The sequence below is a fragment of the Molossus molossus genome, unplaced genomic scaffold, assembly GCF_014108415.1.
Source record: "Molossus molossus isolate mMolMol1 unplaced genomic scaffold, mMolMol1.p scaffold_m16_p_1, whole genome shotgun sequence".
Lineage (NCBI taxonomy): Eukaryota > Metazoa > Chordata > Mammalia > Chiroptera > Molossidae > Molossus > Molossus molossus.
The window spans coordinates 35,615,732-35,639,907 of NW_023425344.1; the positions used below are offsets into that span (position 1 = coordinate 35,615,732).

General features: G+C 36.1%; 1 protein-coding gene across 4 annotated transcripts in view; it reads right to left on the reverse strand.

Moving 5' to 3' along the window:
- FRYL (FRY like transcription coactivator) overlaps positions 1–24,176 on the reverse strand; it is a 273,487-nt gene that overhangs the window by 183,599 nt on the left and 65,712 nt on the right. For 2 of the 4 annotated variants that reach the window (XM_036257496.1, XM_036257530.1), the window contains exon 3: positions 8,061–8,191. The gene's annotated coding sequence lies outside the window, so the exon portion shown is untranslated. Of the gene's footprint in view, positions 1–5,418; positions 5,443–8,060; positions 8,192–24,176 lie in introns of those variants that run through there. The other 2 variants (XM_036257453.1, XM_036257446.1) reach the window with 1 other exon arrangement.

A 24,176-nucleotide genomic window follows, 5' to 3' on the forward strand; every position in this document is an offset into this window, starting at 1 on the left:
TGAACCTTTTGACTTTCTTCTTAAGGGGTAGGTATAACAAATAAATGATTTGCTTCTTTAACAAGATTGCAATATTATACAAGTATATACAGTAGAGTCCCTTTATTATAAAGTACACTGTTTAATAATCATATAATCAAAATCTTCATTAAAGTAAGAATGGGGGGATGGTGGAGAGTTATAGGTCCACTCAAGGTTTTAACTTAAAATATAAAACTCAACTTTATTCCCTAGCCTTTTAATGTAATGCCAAATTCTTGTCTTTTTTTTTATCCTCACCAGAGGACATTTTTCCATTTTTTGTTCAGGTAGAGTGGGAGGGAGAGAGAGGAAAAGAGAGAGAGAGAAACATCGACGTGAAAAGGACACATCGAGTGGCTGCCACCCGCATGACTAACCAGGGGCGGGGACAAGCTGCAACCGAGGTATGTGCCCTTAGCAAGAACCGAACCCGGGTCTCTCTGGACCGCAGGCCGATGCTCTAACCACTGAGTCAACCGGCCAGGGCCAAATTCTTGTCTCTTAAGATGAATTTGCTAATTGTCTTCTTGCCTAAAATGCAACCCTTGTATATCATCTACGATTTCCAGTTTCAATTTCTTCAAAGAGGAGTGGGAAGCTGAAGGTATCTGAGGGCAAAATCCTTACAATCATGTACACTTCTATAGCCTACATGCAATTTAAAAGTAAATCTTTTTTTAGGAATTCACTTGTGTGGTGTCTGGTCAAAGAATTCAAATTTGTTTACATCACAACAGCTCTTTCTTTTCAGTCTCACACTTGCCAGAATTATGTAACATCTAATTAAATTATATGAAACACAATTACAAGTATAATCAGCATAAACAGGTTTGGTATAAAACACAAGCAACTCTTGGTCAGCACACAACTCAACTTGTTGGGAGCAGAAATGGTGGCAGAGGACTTTAACAGTGTAGGGTACAACAGGCATTTGCTAATTAATATATTTTACAGAGAAACAGAAGATTTCTGATAAATCCAGTGGGTTGCTTGAGAATTACCATAAAATGTAAAAATATTACTAAATATTTAGAGAAAGTTGAAAAATAAAAAAATTATCAAAATAAAAAAAAAAAATGTTCTTCAAAATATCAACCCTGCAAATACCTCAAAATTCTACACATTTTTTGTTTTAAAAAAATTCATAAGCATTCATAAATACTTCTGGAGTTAAGAGTAGCAGGTAAGCCCTGGCCGGTTTGGCTCAGCGGTTAGAGCATTGGCCTGCGGTCCGGAGAGACCCGGGTTCGGTTCCCGCTAAGGGCATGTACCTCGGTTGCAGTTTGTCTCCGGCCCTGGTTGGTCGTGCGGGTGGCAGCCACTCGATGTGTCCCTTTCACATCGATGTTTCTCTCTCTCTCTCTCTCTCTTCCTCTCTCTCCCTCCCACTCTATCTGTACAAAAAATGGAAAAATGTCCTCAGGTGAGGATGAAAAAAAAAAAAAAAAAAGAGTAGCAGGTAAATGTCTATATACTGCAAACTTATTCTCAGTTGATCCTTTCTCACAAGTATAATTATCAATCCTATTACAAGCTTGTCTGACATGACTTAGACATAGCTTTACCATTTTCTTTTCTTTTTTTAAATCCTCACCTGAGGACTTTTTTTTTTTTGCATTTTTCTTGAGATAGAGCAGGAGGAAGAGAGGAAGAGAGAGAGTGAAACATCGACGTGAGAGAGACACATCGAGTGGTTGCAACCCACACGACCCTAACCGGGCCAGGGACAAACTGCAACCAAGGTACATGCCCTTAGTGGGAACCGAACCCGGGCCTCTCTGGTCCCCTGAACCAAACCAGGCAGGGCATAATTTTACATTTTGAATTAACAATTAAAGAAGTTGGAAACAACTCATCTAAATAAATTATACACCACTTTTTCTATAAAAGAATAGTTCCTTCTTTGTATTACTGATAGGAAATATCTTCATCATCTTGATTTCTCTTTTCATTAAATGACAAAACTGGAACACCCTTTAGAAAAGCTGTACTCAGTCGTAGTTGCATGACTTCTGACTAAACTACTATGTCTCTATTCCAGGACCACCATTATTCAGGAAGTAAAATTCATTCATGCTGAGTTGCAAGTAACCAGTCTACACTGGCACAAACCATGTGGATTGTTTTTATATACAATATCACTTTAGTATCAAATCTTGAGATTCAAGAAAGAGACTTTGATCAGTAAACTGAAATTGAACACCCAGAATCCTTAAAACTAACTCTCCCCAAAGAAGTCCTTTAAATTAATTGTAATAGTCATTTCCTAAAGGTGAAATTTTCAGAGAGAAACTGGGCAAAATTAGGCCACAAAGAACCTGTAGCCTCTGAAGTTTCAGACAACAAACTCTTCAGTACTCCGTGCTTTTTCTTTGTTTCGACTAATAAAAAGAGATACTATGGAAAATTTTAAATCATTCAATTGAGTACTTATGTGAAAATTACTGTAAATTACAAAATCTAATTATTATATTTTATAACATGTATGCTATACTCAAAAGATGTGTAAGACAGTTTTTTTTTTTAATTTTTTAAAATTGATTTCAGACAGAGAGGAAGGAGAGAGAGAGAGAAACATGAATGAGAGAGAATATTGATTGGCCACCTCCTGCATGCCCCCCACTGGGGATTTGATCCACAACCTGTACATGTGCCCGACCTAGAATTGAACCAGCAACCTCTTGGTGCATATAGGTCGATGCTTAACCACTGAGCCACATGGGCTGGGCAACAGACTTTTTTTTTTAATAAAAGGAGCCATATTAAACCAACAGGAATAGCTTATTACATTTAAGTCCAACGCATAGGCTGTAATGAAGAAAACGATGCAAGACTGAAAGTTAAACTAAATTTTTAATAATTTAAATAACTGCACATAGTAATATATTCACATTTTCACTTATGCGTACATGCACTATTGAACACAAAACTAAGTGCTGAAATGATCTACAGTTTTAATAGAAATTAAGAGGTACTAGCTCCTGTGGCCTCACTTCCACTTCATCCATTCAAATGAGTGAAAAGTATAAAAAAAATAAAAAGCACTTCTAATACCAGTTCATTGTAGATATCAATATATATTTCTTTCTAAAACTGAAAAGCTCCTTCTTCTTTCTGTTAAATAATTGATATTTTTAAAACAGAAATTATGGTTTCTCACAAATATGACCCTAATTTTTAAAATGATAAGAAACAGTGCTAGGGAGAATATAAGAAATAGGAACACTCATCTTCGGCCCTGAAGAACTTAAATTGAGAAATTTTTTATTCTTTTTTTTTTCCATCTGTATTGTTGAAAGTATTACAAAGATGCCCCTCCTTTTCCCTTCACCACACTGCTGTTGTCTGTGTCCACTGGTTATGCATATATCCACATCCGTTCTTCAGTTTCTCTCTTCCCGCCCCCTGCCACCCTTCCCTCCGAGGTTTGTCAGACTGTTCCCTACTTGCATGTCTCTGGATCTGTTTTGTTCATCACCTTATTTTGTTCATTATATTCCACAAATAAATGAGATCATGTGATACTTGTCTTTCTCTGATTGGCTTATTTCGCTTAACATAATGCTCTCCAGGTCCTTCCATACCATCTCAAAGGGTAAGAGGTCTTTCTTTCTGACAGCTGCATAGTATTCCATTATGTAAATATACCACAGCTTTTTTATTCACTTATCTACTGATGGATACTTGGGCTGTTTCCAGATCTTAGCTATGGTAAATAGTGCTGCTATGAACACAGGGTGCAGAGAAAAAGAAACCCCATCAAAATGAAAAGGGGACCCACTCTGTGGGAAAATATATTTGCCAAAGATACATCAGATATGGGGTTAATTTCCAAAATATATAAAGTACTTATACACTCAACAATAGAAAGAAAAACAACCCAATTAAAAAATGGTCAGAGGACCTAGTCACCTCTCCAAACAAGACATACAAATGGCCAAGAGACATATGAAAAAATGCTCAACATCACTAATCATCAGAGAGATGCAAATTAAAACAACACTGAGGTATCACCTCACACCTGTCAGAATAGTTGCCATCAACAAATCATCACACAAGAAGTACTGGCAAGGATGTGGAGAAAAGGGGACTCTAGTACACTGCTGGTAAGAATGCAGACTGGTGTAGCCACTGTAGAAAACAATATGGTGTTTCCTCAAAAAATTAAAAATTGAACTTCCATTTGACCCAGTGATTCCACTTCTAGGAATATGTCCTAAGCATGAAACACCAATCAGAAAGAATATATTCACCCCTATGTTCATAGTAGTGCTAATAGAGAATTTTTTTTTTAATTTAAAAAAATTTTGCATATCAAAATTTTAAATGCACATAGAAATTTATATTAAGAAGTAACCATACAAAGGTATAATGTGATCTATAAATGTTTATTTTTAAAAACTAAACATTAAAGTCATTCTGAAGGTTCATTAATAAGGGACTGACTGAATAAATTATTCTATCCAAACAATGAAGTGCGTTTTAAATGAGGGAGAAAGATGTGTTATAATGTATTAAATGAAAAAGTATATATCAGAACAGTTTGGATAGCAAACTTCATTTTTAAATTCTATAAATAAAAATATGTATGGGCAGATTAAAATATGCATAGAAAACAGCTATAAAGATATATATCAAACTAGCAGAGGGTTTACAGAAACTCTCTTCTTTCTATTACATTAATTTATATGAGCAGTTATTTATTCCCAAAAATAAAAATTTCATAATCATACAGAACATTTGAAATGTTTCAGTCAAAAGTTTAAAAACTTACAGTATTTTTCCTACAGGATTATCCTTTCTTTTAATATCTGCTATTTACTATAGGCAAAACTAATTTTCCTTCTAACAGTATGAGTATCATTTGCTCAAACTTTAAAAGGTGTTAAATTTAGCTTTGCAGGATTATATGGAATAAAGAAAGGTACTGTGACACAAAATAATCATGAATATATTCAAAGATATGACTTTTTAAATATTTCACCCCAAATATTTGCTATCTTTAGAACAATAGAATGGGGCATATTTTAAAAATATATAGACATGGTCTCTATGGTGATAGATAAAACTCAGTATCTTATTTTTCATTTACATATTCCATGGGTTATAACATTTTTTCAATAAGTCTAACATATTTTCCAAAGATCATCAAACTGTAAACTTTATTAATGACTTTATCTTGATTTATAGTATTAGTATTTATCTAAACTTCAAGCAAAAATTTGATACAAAAAAAAAACTTAGACCAACTATATATTTACTATATTAAACATTTCATAATATTTAAACTTGATTTTTAAAACAAAGGTATTTGCTCACTGAAATTCATACTTATAAAAATAATTTCATTCCTAAAATACTTTTTAAAGGATTGAAAATAATACATTTTTACTTTACCGAGTTGTTGATGGTGGTGTCTGTCATAATGACTATGACAGACAATGTATCCATCTTCCTCATCTACAGTCTTCTCTGATGAAAGCAAAATAAGACGTCTCATCTTCAGTAATCTCGGGGAACCTTCCTGAAAACTATCTCTACTATTCAAAACCACATCTCCCGAAAGAATGGGAGGAACAACTCTTTTTAAAAAGTCCATTATAAGGTTCTTCTACATTACTAGACCTACGAGCACACCGAAAGGCGCTTATAACAATTTCCTTGATGAGAAGATAAGGTCCACTATGTATGTCAAAGAGCAGAGACACGTCATGTGAGTTGAGGTGGTGCTAACAGAACAGTAGGTCAAGTGCCAGCTGTTCTGAAGCTGATTTTTAGGACATTTGCTGTTCATACTGATAACAAACCAAACAGCTATCGACCACGAAACGGCACTTCAGGCTTACATAAACTTGTGCATCTACAATGGGTGTCAACAGTAATATTCAGATCATAAAATGCTTAGCATCTGTCTAGTTTAACATTTAGACTCTGAAAACTTATAATGCTAAGACAAAAACTGATAACGTTAAGACAAATTTACTTTGGTCTGAGTTGTGTCGTCCTTTTAAATAAACTTACAGCTAAAGTGTAAAACTAACCTGTTGTCAAAAGATTATTCTTATTCTAAAAATTCACTAGTAGACCTCAGGAACATCAGTTTCACAGGACATGAAAGGAGTATGTATGAACTTGATCCATGAAAGCAATATTGTATTATGAACATTCCAATGTACTTTTAAAAACAAAGCCCTCATCACAATCAATTGTAATTATCAGTACTAGCAATGGAAACCTTGGGCTGAATTGCCCAAAAAAAGGTGATAATTTACAATATATGGATCTAAGAATATAGACATAAAATATAATTATTTAATTAAATAAACCCAGTAATCCACCTTACATAATTTATTTCCCGATAACTGAGCATTTTACTAAATACTTTTAAATAGTTGATCCTATTGCCTAATGTGATCCAGAAGCATGACAAAATACCCCAGTGGAAGGCACCTACAGAAGACTTTGCAAACTGAAATCAATACTTTCTTTTTCCCCTTCCTTTGCCTGCCCTCTGGTGGGGATATTAAATGAGCAAAAAGGGAATGAAAAAAATCAAAGAGAACAGATAAGGCGTAAATTCCCTAAGTAATCAAATTATAACTTTGAGGATATACGTTTTAATAATAAGAAAACAAATCTGATTCACTTAGTGAAATACAAATACAATCTCATGCTTCTCAACATGAAAAAAATTGTATCTTTTAAAAGACAAAGCATAAAACTGTCTGTATACATATCGCGAAAAATTATTAGGAAAAAACAAATTTCTGGTTCTGAAATACTGAGGTTTTAATCCTCGTTTTTCTACCACATTAATTATAAAGTCAATTATTCTTTTTTTTTTTTTTTTTTCCCTTTATTGATTTTAGAGAGAGAGACAGAAACATGGATGAGAAAGAACATTATTGGCTGCCTCCCACATGCCCCCCACTGGGGATCCCGCCCACAACCTGGGCATGTGTCCTGACTGGGAATCGAACCTGCACCCTCTTGATGCATGGGTTGATGTTCAACCACTGAGCCACACCAGCCGGACAAACATGTTGACTTTTTTAAAATGCTTCTAAGAAATAGATTCTCTCTTAACCCTTGACCATGAAAAGGTAACAGTTCTTATCTGATCAGCCTATTCCCCACACACAGAAGAAACAACCGGATAGAATCATAATTTGTATGCTTTAATAGCCTAGAAGTTATCAAGTGTCTTCTAGGGCTTTTTCTTTCCTCTTTATGGATTGCTCTCAGGTTCTTTACATGTTTGTGGCTCTCCTCAGGTCCCTTTGCAGATCTCCCTTATCTATGGAGCCCAGAAACATGCTAATTATAGAGGGCAAGTTACCTTCATGCTCGTTCATGATATACAAGAACCACCTGTGTAGTCCCTATTAACCCCAACATTCTAAACTGTATTTTCCACAGGGGAAATAAAGGGCAAGGATTAGGTGTCACCGAAGAAACCACAAGATTTTTCTCAGATATCTTTCATTCCACAAATATTTGCTGAGCAGCTTCTATCATGGCCAGTGCAAGAAGCAAAGGCACTGACAAGACGTCTCTCTCCCCAAGAACCTTACTACTCATAAAGGGAAAGAAACTCACAACTATAGGATTCCCTGTAGGGTTGGCCAGGGCTTTGCTGAGCCTGCCCTGAAGTTCAATTTCCTGTGCCCACCTTGCTTCTACACCACCTCTCTTAATAGATGCTGAGCCCTAATAAAAGCCCTGGAAGCCAAACTCCTTTTTGGGATCAGCTTCCAGAGGACTCACCCTGAGACATATAGCAAGGAGAGAGCATGGCATTCCTGTGGCAAAACTGTATCCATTACTAGCTGAATCTCCGAGGAGGAAATGCCCTAAAACCTTGCTAGCATGTTGATATTTCTGAGATCTTTGGTTGATTATCACAACTTTGAAATTCAGGTATAACATTTACAGGATTAAGAAATTATAATAGAAGGTAGTAGCTCAAATATAGCACTTAAAAGGCTTTTTAGACCTCAGTCACTATCTCGCCTTTAGAACATTTATTATAATCTTACCGTAGAACTCAAGACTGTAATTTCTTGCTGGTAACTTGGATCATCTAATCCTGACTGTGGGACGCTTGAGCAGTTTCGAGAACTAAGCATTTAGGTGTTAATCATCCAGATGCAAATAAATGGCTTCAGCTCTGAAGAAAAACAAAATACAAGATGTGTACATTAGATATGTTTATAATAAGCACATCTGCGTGTTACTCATATCCATCCTTACTTCTGAGTATATTATACAGCAATGTCACCTAGTGCTGCAGCATCCTCTTTCAGTAGTGTTGTATTACATGGTTTCTGAATTTCCATTTTGAAAATTTTCAAAATAATGCAAAAGTGAGAATAGTAAAATGAACCTACATTATTAACTTATGGCAAGTCATGCTTCATTTCTATCTCTACCTACCCCCAACCCTATCCCACCACTATGGATTATTGTAAATCAAATTACAGAGACTTTACTACTTTCATCTGTAGATAATTCTGTATGCATCTCTCAAAGACAAAGATTTGCTTTTAAAATATAATCCAATATCATTATATCTATAATAAATGAGTAATAATTTATCTATAACATCAGCTACCAATCAGTGCTCAAAATTCCCCAACTGTCTCTTAAGTGTTTTTAAAATAATTTGTTCTAATCCACATTTAAACAAAATCCATATAGACAATTGTTACTGTATCTTTTAAATCCTTTTAATTTATAGTCCGGCCTGTGTGGCCCAGTGGTTGAGCATCAACCCATGCACCAAGAGGTCGCAGGTTCGATTCCCAGTCAGGGCACATGCCCAGGTTGTAGGCCCAATCCCCAGTGGGGAGCATGCAGGAGGTGGCCAATCGATGTTCTCTCTCATCAATGTTTCCCTCTCTCTCCCTCTCACTTCTTCTCTCTCTAAAATCAATAAATGGTAAATCCTTTTAATTTATAGTTTCCCCCCCTTCCTTTCATCTCTTTGCAGTGACACATAATGCTTTTAATAGCCAATGATTAAACTAATACATCAAAACCTTAATTATTCAATAATACATTTATTCACTAAAATAAACAGATCTGCAAAATAGTTCATCTAGTCCCTGGACCTAATATGTATCCCATCTACAGAAAATATCTAGGATACATATTTTCCAAAGTCCAACTCTAAAAACTCTGAGGGGTCATGGATTATGAAGATCATACCATATCTGTAATAATTTGATGATTACTAAGAATGAAATCAATGACCACAGGGAGTTATCTTTTTACCATACATATCACATTCCATGTTTTTATTACCATTAAAAGCCATGGCATTTTTCCACTTATGTAGGTCACATTTTAGACCTGACAATGAAATAAATTCATTTTAAAACATAACTGGTTTCTTAGTATTTTTTTTTCTGCTTAATGAATTTAAACCTCAACCCAACAGAAAGGACTAAGATATTAATTTGTACTTCAACTTCTTAATTTGAAATTCCTTTAGCCAAATTGGAAAATATAATGCCATTCCATTGATGCACAGGCATAATCAATTAAATCATGACTAAAACCAAATCTATGAAGCCAAAACACTGGTGAATACGAACAAAAATCTAATTCATATACATTTGTTTATAATCAATCTCATTCAGGCTTACTGGAATTTTTGATGGCCCCACCAAATATTTCTGAATCTACTAACATGATATCTATAATTCTGCCGTAATTCTTGATATTTTATTTTGTCTTAGGTTCAAGAAATCATTTTGACCTAAAAGTAAATAAAACTTATGTGACAAATAGCATATCATTTCTATAGACAGTGGTTACAGTACAGTCATGCACTGGTATATAATGAAACTCTATTTTCCACTTTATCTTCTAAGACAAATGACAAAACCAATTACTACTGGAGTACAAAACAATTTTATAAATACTGCAACAAGTTCACCTAGGGCTGATTTGTACTACCATGTCTAGGTCTTTTGTTTGTTTCACTTTTGAATAACCTTCTGTTCAGACATAGTGAGAGCTAATCCCATGTTTTTCATAGATATTTTCTTTTGTGTAACAATATTGTCGGATCACTATATCATTTTTAAGACTTCCCAATGTTTGTCTAAAATTTTCAATACCTCTTTAATTGATACACAATCTATTTTCAACTTTCACTTTTGATAAAATAAACTATGTCTTTGGTTACCCTCCCTGGAAAATATTTGGGTTATACTTCTCTAACTTTCTTTATAGGTTATAATTTTTCACAAGAATGGGCTTTTTTTTTAATGTTGTTTTTGTCTGGCTTTGAGTTGGGTTTTTTTTGGGGGGGGAGGGGTTGGAGGGGGTTGCATGCCAATAGCTTTTTTTTTTTTTATCCTCACCCGAGGACATTTTTTGCACAGATAGAGTGGGAGAGAGAGGAAGAGAGAGAGAGAGAGAAACATCGATGTGAAAGGGACACATCAAGTGGCTGCCACCCGCACGACCAACCAGGGCCAGGGACAAACTGCAACCGAGGTACATGCCCTTAGCGGGAACTGAACCCGGGTCTCTCCGGACCGCAGGCCGACGCTCTAACCGCTGAGCCAAACCAGCCAGGGCGCCAATAGCTTTTTTATCTTATTGCCATACATGTTATTTAACATGGGACTCATTTTTTTTTTTGGTATGTGCCCCTAGCGGGAACCAAATCCAGGACTCTGGTCCACAGGCCGACGCTCTAACCGCTGAGCCAAACTGGCCAGGGCGAGACTCATTTTTATTTTCATTTCACTTGATTAATTTGGAGAATATTCTAGCTATAAGATGAGTAATTTTTCATTATTTCTATACTAATATTTTTGAGATGTTAGGTAAATGTGATCATAGTGCACACATGATAATGTTATTGTTTCTTATTTAGAAGAAAAAGGTCATATAAGCAAGAGACTTGAGGAGATCAGTTGGTATTTGACAACCATGAAGACTGTAAATAGCCAAACAGCACAAGCTTTGAAGGGGCAAGGCTTTAAACCTGCAGTTAAGAGTAATGATCTAGAAGCTCCAGTGTGCAATAAACAAAGAGAACAGTGAACCAGCTCTGGCACTTGGGAGGATCTCAGGTCAAATGAGGTCCTTTAAAGAAGTCTTGCTTCACTTCACTCCAGAAGCTAAAAGAGAAAGTTGAACGGGTGTTCAGATAATTCATTAACCACATTTCCTTTCTTAACAGAATTACTAGAATAATAAAGAAATCGTATGCATATTCGTTGTTTTAAGATACGACATACATATCTCTGATAATACATGAATACTGAAAATAGTAATCTCAAGCAAATAAAGCAAAACTTAAAGATGCTCATTATACTATTTTCTTTTTTTCTATCCTCACCCGAGGATATTTTCCCATTTTTTGTTCAGATAGAGTGGGAGGGAGAGAGACAGACCACCCACACGACCCCAACCGGGGCTGGGGACAAACTGCAACAGAGGTATATGCCCTTAGCAGGAACCAAACCTGGGTCTCTCTGGACCGCAGGCTGATGCTCTAACCGCTGAACCAAACTGGCCAAGGCCAGTATTTTCAATACTTGTATGTATACTTCATAATTTAAAAAGGAGAATAAAGACGTCATGGTGCCTAGCACAAGGTAGACCCAAATTCCAGAAAAAGAATTAACAACTTAATTATTGTATAATTAATAAAAAGGTTGCTTCATAAAGAAATAAAGTCCCTGCTCACTAAAGATTGTTAGAAACACTATAGAAAAGATTAGCTCACTGGGTAAAAAGATTAGGCTAAATTATTTCAATGATCCTAACTATAAATCAATTTAAAGATCAAAACTCTAAATTTTACTTCGAAATGTATTTTATACTTATACATGAATGCTAAAATGTGTGGTGACCTAGAAATTCATCATATTTCAACCAAAGGAAGAAACCACATGGCAAGATATGGAATCTATGAAGGCAAATTCCTGCCCTTCTATTAATATTATTCTGGGTATCTTGCAAGGTCTCTTACAATGATGCAAATGTCCTGACAGCTTTTTTTTTTTAACTTTGTTTTTATTGTTGACACTATTACAGATGTCCTCACCCCCCCCACCACACCCCCCCTTTGCCCACCTCCACCCAGCTCCTGGCCCCCGGTTTCCTCTGGCCATCACCACACTGTTGTCTGAGTCTATGAGTTATGCAGATATGTTTTTTTGGCTAATCCATTCATCTTCTTTCATCCAGTCTCCCCCCACCACCTCCATCATTCTGACAGAGAGTAAGGATGCGATCGTTTTTAAATAAATTTAAAATAATCATAGCTCCTATTCATAGCAGTAAAATAATTATGAAAAATATAAAAATGAAATTAATTTTTAATCTGCCAAAGATTATATAAAATGTAAAAATAATCTCACAAATAATCAAGTGTAGGTAGCAAACAATTATTCAAGTATCTTTTATGTCTGACTGGTAAAGGTCATTATAAAGAATTTACAGCCCTGGCCAGTTTGGCTCAGCGGTTAGAGCATCGGCCTGCGGTCTGGAGAGACCCGGGTTCGGTTCCCGCTAAGGGCACGTACTTCGGTTGCAGTTTGTCCCCGGCCCTGGTTGGTCGTGTGGGTGGCAGCCACTCGATGTGTCCCTTCACGTCGATGTTTCTCTCTCTCTCTCCCTTCCTCTCTCCCCCTCCCACTCTATCTGTACAAAAAATGGAAAAATATCCTCAGGTGAGGATAAAAAAAAAAAATATATATATATATATATAAAGAATTTACAATCATCCCTTTAATTAACAAAGAAAATTGATTCATAAAATCAACATTGGTTCCATCACATTCCAAGTTTTACAAATTCACTTATTCTCTTAGAAATGCTATAATTTTACAATATTTAAAATGGACTTACAGCCCTGGCTGGTTTGGCTCAGCTGTTAGAGCATTGGCCGGCAGTCCACAGAGACCCGGGTTCAGTTCCTGCTAAGGGTGTGTACCTCGGTTGCAGTCTGTCCCCAGTCTTGGTTGGTCATACGGGTGGCAGCCACTCGATGTGTCCCTTTCACGTCAATGTCTCTCTCTCTCTCTCTCTGTTCCTCTCTCTCCCTCCCACTCTACCTGAACAAAAAATGGAAAAATGTCCTCGGGTGAGGAAAAAAAAATAATAATAATAATAAAATGAACTTGCAGTTTAACCTTCTCTCTGTTTTCTTTTTAACCTCCCAACTTTCCATTTTAAAGAGTACAGAAATGTATTATGCTGACTAATGTAATCACAGATTACACTATCACACATGCTGAAAATGTTGTATAATGGTACTGAGCTAGAATAATTGAGCTTCACTGCAAAAATCTAACTCTCCTGCTGATAAAGCAAAGTTCCCTGCAGGTCAATTTGTCAACATTTTGTTGATTTTAGCCAGAATAGCAATTATTGTCATACTACTCGATGTAATGAAAACAAATTAGCAAAATTTTCCTTTCACAAAATTAAAGGCAAGATTTCTATTAAGGTTTCGTTCACTGAATCAAATTAAAACAGCATCAGAGTACATTTTCTAATATACTGGGAATAAATGTGTATGGTTTAGAATAATTTTCCTATCACATCCCCATGTTAAAACAAAAAAAAAAGGACTTCAACCACAAAATCATCATACAAATGCTCTACCTAGTCATTTCAGCTTAAACACTAAGAAAAGAAAAATTTCTAAAGAGTAGTCTCTTTTTTTAATATGTTTTTACTAATTTTGAGAGAGAGAGAAACATCCATCTATTGGCTGCCTCCTGCACACACCCTACTGGAGATTGAGCTCAAAACCCGGGCATGTGCCCTGACCCAGAACCAAACCTTTGACCTCCTGCATGAGTTGATGTTCAACCACTGAGCCACATAGGCTGGGCACAAGAGAAAATTTTTGGATAAATGTTGAAGCTGACCTGTAAGACAACAATCTCACCAAATCTGGAATGTACTCTCATCACTAACTTCTAAAAATCCATTACTATTAACTATGCTACACACAGACTTACATTTGACAAATATTTATTGAGCAGAACTATGTACCAGGAACCAGGGACAGAGGAGTGAATAAAACAGACAAAATCCCTAGCCTTGCAGAGCTTATATTCATTTTATCCTAATACAAGTTTGAGCTTTTGAAAGTCATTCCTTTAAAAATCTGCCCTGGCCAGTTTGGCTTAGCAGTTAGAGCGTTGGCCCACAGAGCAGAGAGTCCTGGGGTTCAGTTTCCACTAAGGGCACGTACCTCAGTTGCAGTTTGTCCCCGGCCCCAGTTGGGGTCGTGTGGGTGGCAACCACTAGATATGTCTCTCTCACATTGATGTTTCTCTCTCTCTCTCTTCCTCCCTCTCTCCGTCCCACTCTATCTGAAGATAAATGCAAAAAAAAAAAAAAAAAAGTCGTCGGGTGAGGATAAAAAAATAAAATAAAAATCTGGAAAATGTGCTGGGTACCTCTCCTTCCAAAATGTACATACACCTAATCTTGCAAAGTTATGAACCTTTCTAATCCAAATCATTAATTATGGATTAAAAGCCCTTGATAAAATTCCTCCTTGTGCTTATTTTCCATCTCTACCATTCATAAGTTTACTGTTCATAGTAAAATGTATTTTTTCCCATTATAATACTTATGGCTTTGAAACGTCAACAGAATATTTTCTATTTATCCCATCTGTAACTCTCACAAATTTCTAGACTGTCAAATTATTCTTTATCAATCTTGGTCTTCCCAGAAAACTCGATCCTAACCTCTTCGGTAGCTTCATATGAAAAATTTCTGGTTGCATTAATTATTCTCTGAACCCCTTTAAGCTGAAACCCACCCAACCCCAGGCCCAAGTCTTCACTGAACGTCTTTGTGAAAGTAGCCTACAACAGCTTCAGGAGTACTCAATCTTGCTATGCCTCCATTTCCTCACTGATAAAATTAGGATAATAAAACCTCTTCAGGCTATTGTGAGAAGTCAAAAAGATGAAATATGCTTGAATAGTGCTTAACACATAGTTAAGTACTCAATAAATACTTATTATTTTTAACTTATATCACATATACTGATAGGCAAATTTGCAACACTCTCCCAATGAAAAAAATGATTATCACTCATAATTCAAAACCTAGAGAGAGCCACTATTAACTCATTAATATCTGAGTTAATTTCTTTTAGGTAGTTTAATATGCTCAAGAGAAGCCACAATAAAAACAATCATTTAAGAGAAACTATCAATCAATTAAACAAAAATTTGTCTGATCTTGCTAGTCATAAAAAGAAAATAAGTGGCCCCTAAGAAAAACTGGCTTTTTAAAATTTAAAAATGCAACATTAAAAGTCTTTCTATGGTCAACATAGTCTCTAATCAATGTGTTATACTTTTTACATCTATAATTTTAAAATTATACAATGGAAATTATTCTACCTAATTACGAGCCTTAGGTTATAAAATCAAACATCAAAGAAAATTCAAGCAAATTTCATATGTATACTTTATATGTTTTCATAACACAATTTGCAATAAAAATTTGGGGTAATCCGAATTTTAAGATAATCAGAAAAATGAAGAAGTAGCTGCTCAAGGTCATAGGCAAGTAAATGCCACAATTTAATCTCCCAAGTTTGTCTCTCCTCTTTTTCTGTGTTTACTGTCTCCAGCAAGCTCAGAGAACACAGACTTTTACAAGAACAACTATGAAAGCACAAATTCCCACTGATGTTTAGATGACCTATTTCTCCTGAATTTATAGCCCCAAAACAACTTCTCTAAATGTAAGGAGGAATGGTCATTTGTCACCTGCAAGCTCACAATTTGTATCAAAAGCCTTAGAATGTTTATGCTCTTTGACCCAATAATTCCACTTCTAAGAGCTCTCCCAGGGGAGATAACCAGAAATCCAGGTACATATTTATTTACAAAGATAGTCATTGTACCAATATTCCTATAAGCAGAAAGCTGCAGGGGAGGCACAGAACAAAGACAAAAGACCAGTTTTAAAAATCGTGGTATATACAGAAGATGAAATGTTACCCATCAATTTAAAAATATTTTACTAATATGTCACAATATTCACCATGTATTTTAAATTAAGAATTAGAAAAACAAAATAGTATTTATAGTATCTTTCCAATTGTTGGACATAAAACTACATATGGAAGCAAAGAATAAATTTAGAAGAAACAAATTATCAAAGTACTCAATCTCTCTATGCCTCCATTTCTTCATCTATAAAATCAGGATAAAACCTCTTAGGGTTATTGTGAGAAGTGAAAAAGAAGAAACTTGCCTAAATACTGCTTAGCACATAGTTAAGTACTCAGTAAATATTTATTATTTATTAACTTATATACTGACAGACAAATTTGTAACACTACTCCCCTCAAAACATGAAAACCTGATTATCACTCATAATTCAAAACCTGGCAATAGCCACTATTAATTTGTGTTAATATCTGAGTTAATTTCTTTCCAATATTTTAATATGCATTAAACATTTTATTATATAATTTCTAGTGGTTACAAAATACTACAATATTTTATAAATATATTACGTATATTTAATCACTCCACCATGATTGAGCATTAGGTTCAATTCTTCAATTCTGTAACTATTGCAGTAAATATCTTGATTGGCCGTCTCTGTACACATCTTTGGTTTTTCCCCTCAAGAAAAAGTCTACAAACATAATTTCTACCTCAGATGGTAATCAAGTACACTTGGCTTTACTCCCCAACTGACCTGTATAGAGCACAGACACACACGAGGTATTCAAAATGCCAATTTCTCCCTGTTCTCTCCAGGGGCACTTAAAAGCTATTAATTGTTGTTGTTTTCATTATAACCTTTCTATTGTTTTTGGGGGAGGGTACAACTGCTTATCAGGTATTTCTCTTTTTCCATTTATTCCCTTTAAAAGATCCCACACTTTTCCTTTGTATCACTCTAACATCCCAAACACAATTTGAGTACTCATAACTTGGGTACATTCCTCAAAAAGGTTCCTGAGATTCTACTTCACGCCCTGGCTGGTTTGCTCAGCAGTTAGAGTGTTGGCCCGCAGGCCAAGGAGTCGCGGGTTTGATTCTGGTCAAAGGCACATATCTGGGTTGCAGTTCAAGCTCCAGCCCTGGTTGGGGTCCTGCGGGAGGCAACCAATGATGTCTCCCTCTCCCTCCCTTCTCTCTCCCCCCACCATCCCTCTCCCCGCCCCCCTTCCACTCTATCTGAAAATCATTGGAAAATATCCTCAGGTGAGGATTAAAAAAAATAAATAAAATATTCTGTTTCACATGTCTAGAAAAAGAAGTCCTTGTTTTCAGAAATACTTACAGATGATGTTTTATGTCAGGAATTGCATCAAAATAACTGGGAATTAAAGAAGGGAGTGGGTACAGGCTAACAAAGAGTTTATAAATGTTGACGCTCTGGAACAGGCACATGAACATTCGTTCCGCTATTCTCTGTTTACATACTTTTTAAACTATCTTTAGTGAGAGAAATTTTTTTAATCTTTAAAAGAAGCTATAATTATTAAAATTATGGTTTAGCTTCTACCTCAGGTCTAAAAAAAAAAAATGCAAGTAGTAAAAATAATAATAATAACAAGACCAAAAATATTTAAGCCAAATTCAAAAGTGAAGTAAACAACCACAGTATTCAGAATCTCTCAATTACACTTGCCAGTAATTCCCACAGATAAAAACATACTACAATGCCTTTTTCCAAACCATGGCTTCAGCATACCATGCTGATTCTCCAAAACAATATTAGTATTTATATTGTGCACTACAAGAATACAATTATGCCTCTGTCTGTGCCCACATGAATATTTGATAAGTAGTTTTATTATGTACTAGTATTAAATAATCCAAATTCTCTTGGTGCTTAAATCATATTTTGGTACCAAGTTAGGCACATCATAAACAATACTTGCAGATTAACAGTTAGTTCCAGCAAAGCATTTATCTGTACCCAGGGGCATGCAAGCAAAACCAGTGTAATGAAAAAACTACCTTGCTGCTCATCTTTTATTGAGATGTATTGTGGGAAAATATCACCTTGTATATTTCTACCTGTGTAAAAACCACTTTACCTTGGAGTCAGGTCATAACAACAAGAGTGTAAAGCAAAAAGACTAACATATCTAGGGATATGGGGATCAATGGCTTCTCCCCAGGTTGAAAGCAAGGGTGAAATGGACAGATTAGAGACATGTTTTCCAAGTTCTTTTCACTGCAGTTTTAAAAATACATTTTATATAAATGTACTTATAATACATTTTATGTAACAATCCAGTATATTTACACCCACATGATACATTTTAAATAATCTGCAAAACACTTTAGTATTCTCCAAACTATTTTTTTTTAAGTTTTATATTCCAGTCAGCACCCACTAAAATGTTTTCATTGAATTTTTTTTAGAGAGATAGAAACATGGATGTGAGAGAGATACATCAATCAGATACAGCGATCTCTCGGTCCCTGGGATGACACTCAATCCACTAAGCCACTCAGGCCAGGCTTGACTGCACAGTTTTAAATCCAGGATTTAAAAACTGACCTGAAAAAAAGTGGTCTGCTCTTCTCTGCTTAGCAAACAAAGGAGATGGAAGAGGATAACTGAAAGCTACACATTTCATGCTACCCAACCACCCGCTGCTGGAATTCCTCTCCCCCCATGCACAGAAAATAACATGATGACAAGTCTGGGAGCACGGGGAGCAGTGGATGGGAGACACCGAATGGGTAGCAACCACAGGGCTGCTGCTCACACATACACATATCAAAGAAGAGATCATCTCTTAAATTCCTTCCTAGTCTAAAATTCTGAGGTGCTAAGAGTTGGTTCTAGGATTATGAGTCCTTGAAGAGTAAGGAAGTCATTACATCTCCCACAAAGCCTAGCAAACTGGCTTTCATAAAAATAATAAAGACTATAACAAAGATTAAATTCAACTAATAATATGCAAACTAAGCATATATGTAAAGGTTTTTGTCACTTAAATATATGTTATCCACACATTATTAAGTGTAAAAACCAATACTGTAGTATATTATTTGAAAATTCATAAGCATAAATATGTTAATATATGTATTGTACATATGTATATGTATATATAACATATATATCACAAAACAAATACTGTACTATTTTTCTTTGTCCACATAAGGTGTAAAAACAATTCACAGTAAAATTATTCTAAAACTTAGAATCAAATTCAATTACTAACTTAGTTTCAATAAAGCCTTTTTTCCTCCCGCCTGCTTAATGATATTATCAAGGGGTAAGGAAATAAGCTAAACTTAGGTCCAGTACCAAAGCAAAATAACAGGGGAGGACTGAATGGTATAAAACTTTCAAAACTCAACCATGATTTACAGTCCTCGGAAGTCTACCAGTTCTCAGCTCAAAAAGTCTCTGCTATTGTCTTAGAAAGGATACTTTTCTCCAAAAACATTTCAATGACATTGAAGTTTTTCCTATATACATTAACTTTCAATAAACTATTATGGTTTAATTGAAGAGAGAGGAAAGTGAAAAAGTCAAAATAAAACCATTTCTAAATAAGGACAATAAAATCAATCCTTTTATTTATATAATGTTATAAAAGACACCTTTCTCACGACGACCTGAAAATCATAATACAACTCTCACTTTCTTTCCATAATTCCCAAAAATTTTCTTTCCAAAAATTCCCATTATTTTGAGGTTTTGAATTATTTGGGGGGAAAAAAATCTAGAATTTTACCAAAATTAATAAAGGTAGGGGCAAAAGTAGGTTTACAGTTGTGAGTACATGAAGGTTTTTTATATTTTTTATTAATTATTGTATTAATTTTCCATACAAACTATTGTAAACCTACTTTTGCCCCACCCTGTATAATTTATAATTTTTAAGTGAGAAAAATGTTTACAAATATGTTTTTGTTATTTTAAAAAATAATGTATTTTAATGTGCCAATTCCAAATTTCCAGTTCTGGTTAATATTTACCTTTTCTTGGATTTCTAACTTTTAATTCATACCAACTAAAATTAAACATAGCTTTTAAAAGCTTCAAGGAGAAGGACCTGAATTGTTCCTTGCAGGAAACAAAGGAAATAGAGAATTTGCATTGGCAGAGGAGAAAGAAGTAAGAATGGGAATGATGGGGGTGGTACAGGATACAGGAAAAGATTAGCCTCTCTAGAGGCTTTTCACTAAGGAACTGTTAGAGATCATGTCAAACAATATAGTCGGGCCAGTTAATGTGGCGGAGTCTCCACAGGCCACAGGGAGACAGGCACTTAACAGTGACTGAGGGTCAATGCTGAGTTCCCAGAAGCTACACTAAGTTGACCCTTACACAGACACAGTTGCCAACACTGGGAATTTATAGATCAGCTAGGAGAGAGACATGTTCAATGACACATTTTAGGTGCTTTGAGAAAACTTACCGAATATGCCCAAGCTACAACCAGGAGCAAGGGGGCCAGTCATCAATTTAAGTGGAGAAGGGGACAGAAAAGATTTTGCCAATGGCTTTCTGCTTCTCTCTGAGGAGCTGGCTAGCTGTGATTCAGAGAGATTAAGTAATATATTATGGCTTAATAAACATGACTACTTCATAGTAGGCCTCTGAGCCATGAACTTTCCAATGTGACAGGCTCCAAAGTTAGGTGCTATGACATACACCCTTAAGTTTCACAGCAACACCTGGCTTTACCCCAAAAATGGTTATCTGGGGATTGCCTCCTCCCCATGTTTATGAAAGAAAGTATTGTGTCTGTAGGTTTACTTTGATTGACAGTTCCTCCCTTTCTAGAAATTTACAAAGGGTAATAAGCAATTAATTCAGATCAACTCCTCTGTATGGAAAATAACACATTTCCAAGTTAGTAACAAAACAACATTCCAAATCAGTTTGGTCACTACAGAATGACCATATAGAACATGCCACAAAGCTTAATCCATCCCATTCCAGGACATCTAGTAACTCTAAAAGGACTTGCACACAAAAGTCAAAAAGCCCCACCCCCACCAATAGGCTTCATTCTTCACAGCAGCTAAGTCAGTCTAAATGAATTATAAATAGAGGAGGGTAGAATTCAGAACTGGTTTACTGTACCCTAAAACTGGTGCCCTAGAAAGCCAAATTAATTAAGTACCCAATAATAATAACTACCACCACTAATTACTGAGGGCCTACTATGTGTGAGAAACTAGGTTAGGTGCTTTACACACATTAACTTCATTTTAACCCAAACAATCCATAATTTCTATAAATGTTCAATGTCGCAGCTGTGAAATGGACAAAGCTAGTAAATGAGCTGAGAAATAATGCACATCTGGATTCTTTTATATTTTAAAAGAACAAGCGGTTATATGAAGTTTTATGAGATAAAGTTCTCAAATTAAAATGCAATTATGTTTTCAACATGTTTTTATATTGATTCTGAACCTCAGAACAAAAGCTCAAGACCTCTCAAATAGGGATAATTAAGCATAATTAACACAATTTATCTCAATATTTCCTGAAGAATAAATTTGCATTATAAAAGTAAAAGGCAGGGAAAGGAAAACTATTATGGCCAACAAATCAGAGATGCTTATTCAATCATCTTCTGTTAATATCTTACCATTAAATAAAAAGTCTAAGAACAGAGTAAAGACAGCCTCTTTAATAAATGGTGTTGAGAAAATTGGACAGCTACGTGCAAAAAAATGAAACTAGACCATAAACTTATACCATATACAAGAATAAACTCAAAATGGATAAAAGACTTAAATGTGACTCATGAATCCAATAAAATCCTAGAAGAAACTGCTGGCAACAAAATTTCAGACATCATACACAGCAGAATTGTCACTGATACATCACCTAAGGCAACAGAAACAAAGGAGAAAATGAACACATGGGACTACATCAAACCAAAAAGCTTCCGCACAGCAAAAGAAACCACCACCAAAATGGAAAGGCAACCCACTGTATGGGAGAGCATCATTGCCAATGACACATCAGATAAGGGGTTAATTTCCAATATATAGAGAGTGCTCATACAGCTCAACAAAAGGAAGACAAAGAACCCAATTCAAAAATGGGCAGAGGAACTAAATAGACACCTCTCCAAACAGAACATACAAATGGCTAAGAGACATATGAAGAAATGCTCAACATCACTAATTATCAGAGAGATGCAAATTAAAACAACAATGAGGTATCACCTCACACCTGTCAGAATGGCCACCATCAACAAATCATCAAACAGCAAGTGGAGAAAAGGGGACTCTAGTATACTGCTGGTGGGAATGCAGACTGGTGCAGCCACTATGGAAAACATTATGGTGTTACCTCAAAAAATTAAAGATTGAACTGCCATTTGACTCAGTGATCCCACTTCTGGGAATATACCCTAAGAAGTCTGAAACACCAATCAGCAAGAAAATATGTACCCCCATCTTCATAGCAACACTATTTACAATAGCTAAGATCTGGAAACAGCCCAAATGTCCATCAGTAGACGAATGGATAAAAAAGCTGTGGCACATATACACAATGGAGTACTATACAGCTGTAATAAAGAAAGATCTCTTATTCTTTGAGACGACATGGGGGGACCTGGAGAGTATATTATCCTAAGTGAAACAAACCAATCAGAGAAAGACAAATATCATATGATCTCACTTATTTGTGGAATACAATGAACATAACAGTCTGAGGAATGGGGTAGTCCCAGAGATGTGGAAGTGGGGTACTGACTGACAATCCCCAGAAGAGGGGGTGGAGGGGGAGAGATAAACCACAGAGCTTATATGCATGTATGCATGAACAGTGGACATGGACAACAAAGCTGGGGACAGGGCAGAGAGGGAGGGAGAGGGGTATCAGTGGGGAAAAAAGGAGAAACATCTGTAACAAAAATTAATTAATTTAAAAAAATAAAGTATGCACAATTGTCAAAAAATAAATAAAAGTCTAAGAACAATTTATAAAGGAAAATGACATCCCCGTATCAGCCAGAATACTTAAAATAATCTTTAACCTGTTTCCCAAAAATGGATGTCCAGTTTAAACACAGTGACAATAAGTTGCAAAATTCTATCAGCAGTTGTTGTTATCACATAACTAGCTAGTTGATATATATTTTTTAATCCTCACCCAAGAATACCTTTCCATCGATTTTCAGATAAGAGTGGGAAGAAGGGAGAGAGAGGGAAAAGGGGAGAGAGAAAGAAACATCAATGTGAGAGCGACACATCAATTGGTTGCCTCCCGCACAACCCCAACCACAGATGGGGATCAAACCAGAGCCAGGATCAAAATGCAACCCAGGTGCGCACCCTTGACCGGAATCGAACCCAAGACCCCTTTCTCCACGGGCCAACACTCGAACCACTGAGCCAAACTGGCCATGGCATAGCTAGCTAATATTAATAACAGGAAGGCAAAGTGAGGCCGGACACTGTAAACATGGTCACCAGGAAGCTGCTATTTCACTCTCCCCACAGGGAGCCATGGCTCATTCCCTGCAAATCATTAGAGGAAGGGGTCCAACAAAGGGAAAGATGGGAGCAGTTCAGGAAGGTGCTTGCCTGTCAATCTAACCTGGTAACAGAGATAACTGGCGAGACACGGAGCCATTGCAAGCACACAAAATCCTAAAGGATTTATTGGACAAGATCTTAGTTAAAATCCTCAAAACAAAGAATTCTAGAGTTCCTCTTGGTAGGCTCCTGCTTCCTTGCACTCACTGACTCCGTGACCCACACTAGCCTGTGCCACATGGCTTTATGCAGCCATGGACTCACCACAAAATGGACTGCAGCTGGGAACACAAGCTAACCTAGCCGGATGCTGGACTGGACTGTTCAAATATGGAGCAGAAACTCTGGGCAGTGTCTTTGATCTCAGCCCTGCTGAAGACAAAATGGGACTTTTTCCATGGTGAACAGAGGGAGATGGGACCTTGAAGGGGAAATCCCTTAATGTTACATCACCAATAAAGCTTTCCACAACACTTCATCTCCCCGTGGGGGCCTCAGGAAATTCTTGTTCCCCAGCACCCCAAGAAGCCCACTTCCACCTGCAAACAGTGGGGACACAGAGAACACCCCACCAATAACATTTCTGTATTATAGGGAAAAACCTGCCAAAGTATACAAGTTGTCAGTGGCTATAACTGTGGTTTA